The sequence below is a fragment of the Elephantulus edwardii genome, unplaced genomic scaffold, assembly GCF_000299155.1.
Source record: "Elephantulus edwardii isolate Elephantulus edwardi_28Jun2011 unplaced genomic scaffold, EleEdw1.0 scaffold00002, whole genome shotgun sequence".
NCBI classification, from domain to species: Eukaryota; Metazoa; Chordata; class Mammalia; order Macroscelidea; family Macroscelididae; genus Elephantulus; species Elephantulus edwardii.
The window spans coordinates 3292377-3301737 of NW_006399752.1; positions in this window are offsets into that span (position 1 = coordinate 3292377).

Consider the following 9361-nt stretch of genomic DNA (forward strand, 5'->3'; position numbering starts at 1 on the left):
ACGGTAGAGAAAGCCAACTGATTTTTGTGTGTTGATCTTGTATCCTGCTACTTTGCTGAATTGGTCAACTACGTCCAATAGTTTTCTTACAGAGTCTTTAGGGTTTTCTAAGTATAGGTGCTATCAAGTCAACTGTGACTCAGCAACACTATGAACCCCAGATCAGATGCATAACAAGTAATCAAAAAGGCCTTGGCTTGGACTAGTTGGGCCGTAGTCCTTAGACTCATGACCTTGTTCTCCAGAACTTTGGAGAGGTTCCTGACAGAAAATCTGCTGTCATTTTACAATAGCTCCTTCTAATACAAACTGCTTGTATACTGCTTGTATGCCTGTTTGTCTTGATTCCAAAAGTAGATTGAAGCTTTCTGAGAGCAAGACTCAGATCTCCCCTATCATGATCATAATTGGCAGATTCTTTACAAATGATCAGTGGACTGTGGTGGACTAGTGGTTAAGAAGTTGCATTGCCAATCTAGAGGCAGGTAGTTCAAATGAACAAACTTCTTATAGGGAGAACGATGGAAAATTTCCTTCCATGCAATTTATAGCTCCTGAAAACCTGCTGGAGAGTCAGCTATGAGTCAGTTTCAACCCAATGGCAATGAGTTAACTCACAATCTCTTTCAAAACTGGAGAAACCGGACCATAATGCTGCAGGTATGAACCATCATAAACCAGAGAAAGGCTTCTCTTACAAGGGAACAGAAAAATAGTAATGATTTTGAAGAAGAATCTTAATTTGGTGTGTAAAAGAGAGTACTTATGTTATCTTACAGATGATTTTTAAACTGATTACCAAGACCTTCATGTAGGAAATTCAGCAGTTGCAGGAGGACACAGATAAAGCAAAGACACTTCTGTACTTGAAAATGACAATCAAAGAATGAAAAGACAAATAAAAGATCTTTCATAACAGATTGGAGTGCTTTTGATGGAACTTGAAGAAGTAAGGGGTAACCATGTAATTTGTGATGAGGAAATAAGCTCTGCTGATATAAATAGTTCATCTGAAGTCATATCACAGCATCTGGTATCTTATAGGAAAATTGAGGAGCTGCAAGAACAAAATCAGCGACTCTTAGTGGCTCTTAGAGAACTTGGACAAACAAGAGAAAAACAAGAAAAAACTTCATCTAAGATCACTGAACTTCAACTCAAACTTGAAAGCTCTCTCACTGAATTGGAACAACTCCGTGAGTCGTGTAAACATCAGATGCAGTTTGTTGATTCCATAGTTCGTCAGCATGATATATACCATATTTTGTTGTTACAAACAACAGGAGTTGTTATTCCATTACAAGGTCGTATAGCCCTGGTGTGTCCACTTGTTGTATAGAGGTAACTGGTGGTTGCTGTGAGACTGAACACTGTGACACTGGTGTGTTAAATGCGATAATGGTTACCCATGGTGGACAGTGTTTGGTGGCGCTCCCTGATTAAAACAAGGTTGGAACCAGGAATGGCATCCACTTCCAAAATAGCTTGCCTCTAGAAACCCTATGAACCTGGAGAAAGGATGAAAGTCACACAAGTGTTGAGGACTTTCGTTCATGGGGTCGCTATGAGTCGCCCACGACTTGAGGGCACTTAACAACAACAACAACCAAGTCCTAATTAACACATGAAAGTAAATAGTGGTATTCTATGTAACTCTCATTCAGGATGAGCAGATATGGAATTGGAAGGATAAATATCAATCCTGTACTATTCATCATCATATTGGTCTCACAGTCTGAAGGTCTCCATTCACTCAACTGTAAAGTTATATAACGTATGTTGCCACCAATTTTTAAAAGGAGTGAAATGAATGTAAAAACTCTGTTGTTGTTGATGTTGTTGTTAAGTGCTGTCATAGGTGATTCATAGTGACCCTATTAATGAAAGACCTGAACACTTGTATAATTTTCGTCATTTCTCGAAGATCATAAAGTTTCTGGAGGCAAGCTATTTTGGAAGTGGATGCCACTCTTGCTTCTAAGTTTGTTTGTTTTTTTTTTTTAATCAGGGTGTTCCATCAAACACTGTGTACTATTATCAAATGTAAAATGCAACACCTCCCTCCCCCCATATTTGAACTCAGACACACGCAATCACACTTGAATGTCCAGTGAGATGACACTTCTGGATGAAAGCTAAAGTAATCATTGGGTATCTTATCACTGCAGTGAAGGTACAGTTATTGTGTAATCTTCAGAAGCACTAGGAACAATGACCAGATTTTATAAAACAAAATACTGTGGAAAATGGATTATTACTTATAATGCAAGAGAGCTCAGAATGTATTTTATATTATGTGTTATCAACTTGGCAAAGACATTAGTATTGAAAAGTCTTATTCGTGTTACAGAAAGTTAAGGAAACCACCATGCTTGTGAATCTGTTTGTAAAAGTTTTCTGTGAAGACTATTGAAGAACTGTCATTTAAACACGAGTCTCAGGTCACTTGGCAAGGAGAACATCTCAAGTGTGCAACTCTCCTATCTCAGCACCTCTGGGTCCCCAGTAACATTTCTCAGCTGGCATTGATGACAACATACGGCAGATTCGTAACACCTACAAATTATTTCCTTCCTGTTGCAAAACGCCAGTTCCACCTAACTGCCTTTCACACACAGCAAATGGTCCTGGCATTGTACCAGGCTAGGAAGCTAGCCTATCACAAAGACCTGTGAGTCCATCCCATGAAATGTCAAAAATATTGTAAATATTAGTGATGGGCCAACCTCAGAAGTGTTGGAGGTTTTGTCTGGGAAAAGATCCAAGATTTTGTGAGCTTGTATAAACACTTTTGATCTTGAAAAATTGGTTTGCAAATCTTGAAGGAACAGGTTCTCTCCAAAAGTTTATAGTTATTTTTGGTTAGTGGACTTCATGTAGTATTTTTTAGGAGAGGGAGGGGAAACCTATTTATTACCTTTTATTTTTAGCATTCTGATAAAAACAAAATCCATGAAGATGAATATTCTTCATAAGAAAAGTAAACTGGTTTTCTTTTTTTTTTAAACTGGTTTTCTTATTACAAAAGTAATTTTGTCTCTCAAACTTGGGCAAGAATATATGAGTAAGATTTTAGTAAGATTATTTCTAAAGATTATAATAAACATTTCCAGTGAATTATCATAAATCATTATGCTTAGGACTAGTTAGTTATGCTTTTAAATTGTCTTGATGTGTACTAACTAGGTGTGACCTGATTATAAAGCTAAAATAATATATTATTAACACATTATATATTGCATTTAATTCACATATTGGGACATGTGCACACAACAGTTTCTATTTTATGTAATGTTGAAATGCAACATGCGTACATAAAACATATGGCCTATTAAACTTCCTTGTCATTCAGACTGTATTTCTCAAGACTTATTTACGTATGTGTTGTTGTTGTTAAGTGCTGTCAAATCATAGACGACTAATAGGGACCCTATGAACGAAAGACCTGAACACTTGTATAACTTTCATTGTTTCTCCAAGTTCATAGGGTTTCCAGAGACAAGCTATTTTGGAAGTGGATGCCACTCCTGCTTCTAAGCTTTTATATTCCCCACCCCCCTCTTTCTTTTCTGTGCGTGTACTGTCAAATCGGCTCTGACTGGTACAGGAGGAGATTGGCCCTTCTTCTCCAGCAGAGCATCTGGTGTACTCGAACTGTGTACCTCTGGGATTGCAGTATAGCTTCTTGCCACTAGGTCACCAAAGCTCCCCTAAGCTTTTTTTTAACCGAGAGCTTCATCAAACCCTGTCCACCATAGGTAACCATTAGCACATTTGACACACTATTGTCACAGTGTTCAGCATCACAGCAATCATGAGTTACCTCTGTACAGCAATGGACGGAATAGTGCTTAGAAGAATGTTTGACCAAAACCAACCAAAATCAGGCCTGAGGGCCGCAAACTAAAATCACCCACCTTTGGCTTGTTAACATCACTTTCTGTCCACTAGGTCAACAGAGCTCTCTCTCTATTGTTGTTATTATACTTACATATAATCCATGGAAATATAGTAGTAAAAGGACAACCTACTACATTTTAGTTTCAATTATAGTACATTTAGGAGAGAAGTGGCAGAGTGTGAAATTTCTCAAGTTGTGTAAAGATATATGACATAATAGTACTGCTGAGTAGTGATTTTTAGAACTGAGACCACAGAACTTTTAAAAGCAAGTGTTCACCTGAATTTTTTCAATTGGAGGATCATCCTGAGAATTCATTAACTCAATCTTAAGCATCCTGGCAGACCAAAATGTCCACTATAATTAGAGTAAGAAAATCCATGCTTATTCCCTTGTTCTCAAAGTGTGACTGAGAAAACATGAGCAATAAACTCTGTATGGATCAAAGTCTTTTAACACAAACTCTTGAAGTTTCAAAAATGGACTTTGCTTGTATTGAAGTGGAGGGAGATTCTCCTTGAAAGCAAAAGGTCTTTAGATCTCTTCCCTTGCACATACCGCCTACAAGAATTCATTGTGAGTTTACATCATCTCTACCTTCCTTGTACTTGGACTAGGAGACAGTAGTTAGAAAAGAGCAAGAAAACACTGCATGGTTCAAGATTAAGAAAGGTATATACCAGGGTCACATTCTATCTCCATATCTTTTCAATCTATATGCAAAACAGATCAGCCAGGGATCTGGACTTTATGGAGAGGAAAGTAGAATCAGGATTGGAAAAAGACTCACCATCAACCAGTGTTATGGAGATGTTACAGTCTTGCTTACTGAAACTGAGGAGGACCTGAAGCATTAGTTACAGAAGGCCAAGGACTGTAGCCTTCAATATGGATAGAAGCTCAGCACCAAGAAAACAAAGATTCTCACTACTGGGCCAATTGGCAGCATCATGATAGGTGGAGAAGAGATTGAGATTATTAACAGCTTCAGCTTGCTTGGCTCCACAATCAACACTCTTGGTATCAGCAGCCAGAAAATCAAAAGATGAAGTGCATTGGGAAAGTCTCCTGTCAGGGATCTACCTCTCCAGAGAACTGAATAGCAACGATGTCAGTCTAGAGACTGTGTTGCATCTGATAGAAGCTATGGTCTTTGCAATTACTTGCTATACATGAGAGAGCTGGACTATGAATAACTGAGACTGATAATAGAAGGATCAATTCCTTTGAGCTGTGGTAAGAGAACAGAGTTCTGTAATGGAGAGGGTGAAACTAGGCTGCTTCTTGAAGGCAAGGATTTTGAAATTCCGTCTCACATTCTTTGAGCATGTTGCCAAGAGGGACAGACAAGTCCTTTGAGAAGGACATCATGCTTGGAAGGGTGGAGGGACAGTACAAGAAAGGAAGACCCTCAGTGAGATGGATTGACTTAGTGACTGGGATAATGGGGGTTGGTGTGTCAGAGAGAATGAAATGACCTCAAGTTAGAGTAGGGTTCAGAGCTGTTGTACATTGGGTCACTATGAGTCTCAAATGACTCAATGGCACAACACAACAACAACCTTCCTTCTTCCACATAAAGAGGAGTTGAAGAACAGCTGACTGCATCATGAAAACCAGCTCAGTTTTCTCATCTACAAATAACATTAGCTTGATTTTAAAAACAAATGGCAGAATGCTTCGCAGATGATGCTGTTTCCAAACAACCATTTGTGTCAGCTTTTCTAGGAGAATTGGTTATGAGAAAAATCTCACTGCCTTTGAGTCAATTCTAACTCATAACCACCCTAAAGGACATAGTAGGACTGCCTCACAGGATTTCATTGTTGCAAATATTTACAAAAGTGGAAAGTATCATTGATCTCGTGAGAAGTGACTGGTGGATGTACATGGCTGACCAACGCTTACAAGTTCACTGAGCCATCAGAGATATGGGTCATTATGACAGCCTGGGCCAAGAAGCTATTGTGCAAACAGAGTAAGGGAACACTAAACAGTTTATAATTAAAAAAGGAGTGCATCAGGACTGCATCCTCTCTCCATACCTATTCAGTCTGTATGCTGAGCAAATTATTTGTAAAGCTAAGATCTATGAAGAAGAATGTGGCATCAAAATTGGAGGAAGACTCATCAACAACCTGCATTATGCAGATGACACAATCGTGCTTCCTGGAAGTCAAGAGGACTTAGAGCACTTGTTGCAAAAGATCAAAGAATACAGCCTTCAATATGAATTGCATCTCAACATCAAGAAAAAAAAAATTCTTATCATTGAACCAATAGACAACATCATGGTAGATAGGGAAAGGATTCAGTTGTCAACTGTTTATTTCAACTCACTTGAATCCACAATCAACACCCTTAGTATCAGCAGTCAGGAAATAAAGAGACATATTTCACAAGGGAAATTTGTAGTCAGGAATCTCTCTAAATTATTGAGGAGCAATGGTGTTAGTTGGAGAGCTAAGGTGTATGTGATTCAAGCCATGATCTTTCCAATCATTAGCTGTATATCTGAAAGCTGGACAGTGAATAAGGACGACAGAAGGAGAATTTGTGCCTTTGAACTGCGGTATTGTAGAAGAGAGCTGAACATCCCATGGACTGCCGAAAGAGCAAACAAATATGTCACGGGAAACGTGCAGCCAGAGTGTTCCTTGGAGTCAAAGGTGATAAAACTTCATCTCACATACTTCAGGCATATTGCTAGGACAGGCTATTCTTTGGAGAGAAACATTATGCTTGGGAAGGTGGAAGGTTAGCTAGACAGGAAGACCTTAAAACAAGTGGATTAACACAGTGATTGCCACCGTGGGCTCTAGTGTGTCAGGAAATGTGAAGATGACACTGGATAAGACAGGGTTCAGATCCAGTGTTCATAGGGTTGCTGTGGGTCATATTTGATTCAATGATACCTAATGACAACAACAATGGCAACCTGGAAAAAAATAGGGTCGCTATGAATCTCCAATGACTCGACAGCACTTAACAACATAGAGACCAGTTGGCCTAGTGGACCAAACGTGATGCTACCAAGCCAAAAATGGGTTACTCTAATCCTCTGCCCTAAGGCCTGTCTTTATTTTAGGTGAAACGTTCTTCTAGGTTGTATAGCTGAGGTGTGTCCCCTTGCTGTACAAAGGTGACTTGTGGTCACTATGACGCTAAACACTGTGACACGTATGTGTCAAATGGTTAATGGCTGGTTACCCAATGCGGACAGAGTGAGATGGAGCTCCCAGATTAAAACAAGCTTGGAAGAAGGAGTGGCATCCACTTCCGTAAATAGCTTGCCTCTGGAAACCCTATGAACCTGGAGAAAGGATGAAAGTCACACTAGTGTCCAGGACTTTCGTTCACAGGGTCACTATGAGTCACCAACGACTTGAAGGCATTTAACAACAACAACAACAACAACGTATGTAGACCACAACAAATTGTGGCTAACCTTGAGAAGATTGGCAATCTCAGAACATTGATTGTGCTCTTGTGAAATGTATATTTAAATCAGCAGGCAGTCATCAGAATAGAGAAAGGAAACATTGCATAGTTCAGAATTAGGAAAGAGTGTGTCTGGTATGCATCCTGTCTCCATAGATTTTCAATCTATATGTAGAACAGATCATTCAAGAGACTAGACTTTATGAGGTGGAGTGTGGCATCAGAATTGGAGGAAACCTCATCAATATCCTAAAACTTTGCTTGAAAAAAGCTGAGAAGGACCTTAAGTGTTTGCTTCAGAAGGTCAGAGACTGTATAGATAGAAGCTAGACATAAAAAAGACAAAGATTCTCACCACTGGGTCAATTGGTTGCACCATGATGGATGGAAAAGAGATTGAGGTTGTTAACAATTACAGCTTGCTTAGCTCCACAACCAACATTCTTGGCACCAGCAGTCAAGAAATAAAAAAACAAATTGCACTGGGAAAATCATCTGTCCAGAGTGCTGAAGAGGAACAATATCGGTCTAGAGACTAAGGTGTGCCTGATCTTTGCAATTACTTGCTATTCACCAGAGAGCTGGACAATGACTAAGAATGACAAAAGAATTGATGCCTTTGAATTGTGGTCCTGGAGAAGAGTACTGAATATACCACGAACAGACAGGAGAATAAATAGGTCTATCTTAGTGAGGGTGAAACCAAGTTTCTCCTTGGAGGCAAGAATTTATTTTTAATAAAATTTTTAAATTTTAATTGTGACTTTAATGAAAGTTTATAGAAAAAATAGATTTTTATTCATTTGTTGTTGTACATCCCCTCTCCCTCTCTTCATGCTCCCCAGTTCACTTTTTTCTCTTTTTAAAAGTTTCTTTTAATTTTATCCTGATTTATATACAAAGTTTGAATACATTGTTTTTCACACAAGATCCTTCCAATTTCCTTCACATTCCACCCATCCAACAAACTGTATGATCCCACTGCTACTGGAGTGAGATGGCCATTGTTACATAATTAGATCCCTTCCTCCATTCTCCCCTATTCCTCTTTGCAAAGTACCTCTTATTTTGGGCTTTATGCTGAATGTGTGAAATATCTCAGTCACAAAAGGATAAATATTACATGATACTACTGTTATAAAATAGGCCTAACATGGGGGTTGGGGAAAACTGAGAAAAGAGGGGGTGAATACTGTCTTGGAACAGATGAAGGAAAGAACTGTTTAAAAGGAATATAGAGTTAGGCATTATACATATCACAACAGTCTGGAGGTTCTGTCTTGAGGCTCTGTTTTGGTCACATGGCCAAAAGAGACCAGTCCTTGGAGAAGAACATCAGGCTTATAAGAGTGGAAGGACAACGCAGGAGATGAAGATATTAGATCAGATAGATTGGCATGATAACTGGGTGATGGAATTAGGTATCAGAGTCAAGAATAGGGGAGAGTTTAAGGGCTATTTTACCTAGGGTCACTATAAGTTGTAGATGACTCAACGGCACATAACAACAAAAACAACAAATGCCAGGTTATGTGTTTATTGGCTGATTCTGTTCTTCTCTAATCAAAACTGTGTTCTATCCAGACTGTATTTGTTGGTATGTGCCATATACTTGGGATTGATTCATAGCTGCTAGGTTGCTACCCTCCAGTGGGGTTTTAGAAGCTATGAACTGCACAGGAGTAGATTGCCCATTTTTCTCCACGGACACAATTGATGGATTTCAAACTTTAGCTTTGGATTGGCAGGTCAGATCCTTACCAATAGACCATCAGCTCCCATACTGATGTTGTTAGGTCCCCATTGAGTCAAATATGACCCATAGTGACCCTATGAACAACAAATAAGAACACTGGAGTCTATAGTTCCAGTTACTGTAGCAATCTATTTGTTAAGGATCTTCCCCTCCTTTTTCCCCACCTCCACCTTTTGAAGTATGATGTCCATCTCCAAGGAATAGTCCCTCCTGACAATATACCCAAAGTATGTGAGATGAAGTTTCACCATCTTTTTTTTTTT